Consider the following 1,938-nt stretch of genomic DNA (forward strand, 5'->3'; position numbering starts at 1 on the left):
TGATGTAACCACATCTTTGATGCATGCATTCTCTGCAGAGAGGGTTCACTTCCTTTGGTAGGTTATAGGCATGTGGCATGTGATGACACTTTTGCCAGAGAGCTTTGCAGTAACGCCTGCATGTGTGTACATTTGAAACGGTCATTGATATGTTATAGCCTGAAATAATGCTGTTTATTTGGAATTTGTTTAATGCAGTAAATCCATGAGATGACTTTGATTTGATTTGATGAAATCTCAGATTCAAGACTCTATGATCAGTGAGCGTGCACATTTTCAAATTTCTCTTGTGGAATTATTTCTAACAGTCAACGTCTCTTAGTTCTCATGCACAAGATGCCAAGACAAGAATCTTGAGAAAACCAGTTAACAATTCGGTTTGTATTACATACCAGATGCACCTTTACAATTTGGAGGCCTCGTCTCACAGTATCTTTATAACTTGTCGTTACAGACAGCTTAGACCATGGCTGTGTTTAGAGAAGAGTTTAAAGCTGGAAAGATGTTTTCTTCTTTTCCAGATTCTTCATTCTGGTAACTCTTTTTTGCTAGTGTTCATGTTCAACAAGGTCGTTCGTAGTGATGTAGTCTATAAATTCACCTAACCTTAGATTTATTTTAATTGGTCTTATCTAAATAAACGAAGTGGTTGTCCACCAAGGTTCACCTATTGCTTTGTGGTTGTGTTTGTGGTTAAGGTTTTCCAGGATTGTTAATAGAGGGCGCCATTTCCTACATGAGCGCAGTTCTTGTATGCGAGTAAACGAAAGAGCAGGTCGGGTTTCTATTTTGTTTTTAACGAGTACGTACTCACGTTGTCTCCCGCAGATCCGTTTCTTTAAAGTTCATATGACTCAACGTTAATGCATGATATACTGCATTAATGATAACTTACTATTAGGCCAAACTAAGTAACACGCTCCTATAGTGGACATAATTTACATGGTAAGAACATGTGAATCTATAAAATATTATTAATTATAAAAATGATGAAACGCATTACTGAATTGTATGTTGAAGCTGACTTGTCAGACTGAAAAAAACATGAAACCTCACACACAGGGAGAGAGAACGAGAGAGAGAGAGACCGTGCAAGCGAGCGAGCTAGCGAAGGTGTAAAATCACCACTGTTAAATTAACACCACACTGTACATTGGAGTGCATCATGAGTGTTAATTTAACATTGGTTTTGTTGGCCTAACCACGCAGAGATTATTTTTGTATTAATTAATTATTATTTTCATTATTTTGTATGACGTGATAGTTTATATAAACAATGTGAACTGTATAAAATAGGTGAAACTAATTTTGACCATCATTTTTATTCGTGAGCATTTAAATTTTGGAGTTTTTTAAACGCTTAAATTAGTCGTCAAAGCGTTCTTGCACTCTGATATTAATTATGCACAAGTTTGTGATGAACTTAGTTCGGTCATTCACTCCTGCTCCATGTGTTGTATCACATGGACATTTTGAATGTATACAGCTGTAAGCCTATTGCCGGAGATTTACATATTTACATGAAACACAAACCAGGAAACGCCAACAAAAACGTATTCGAAAATAGTTTACTAAACAATACAGAAATATAATTTAGCTTGCTCTAACTTTATGCTTGCTTAAAGCACGAGATTTTAATTGGCTACCGAGTCACGGCCTTTATTTAATGATTCCAAATGTAGGCCTTTCTCACATTTGTCATCACTAACTCGTATTACTCGGGAAACGTAATTATTAGTAAAAACTAGGCTTTAATTTCAGGCAAAGCTAGATTAACGTAGATATAGAAATTCAAATGTTTTATATACTGTGCTATTTCATGTTCGAGGTCAAAATCGATTTTATTCATTTCCCTCTCTTATGAATAGTTAACAGTGATTTATAGCACAATTTATGTGAATATTTTAAAATCGTGAACATGTTTTTGTGCATTTTGAG

The sequence above is a fragment of the Brachyhypopomus gauderio genome, chromosome 7 (genome assembly GCF_052324685.1).
Source record: "Brachyhypopomus gauderio isolate BG-103 chromosome 7, BGAUD_0.2, whole genome shotgun sequence".
NCBI lineage: Eukaryota > Metazoa > Chordata > Actinopteri > Gymnotiformes > Hypopomidae > Brachyhypopomus > Brachyhypopomus gauderio.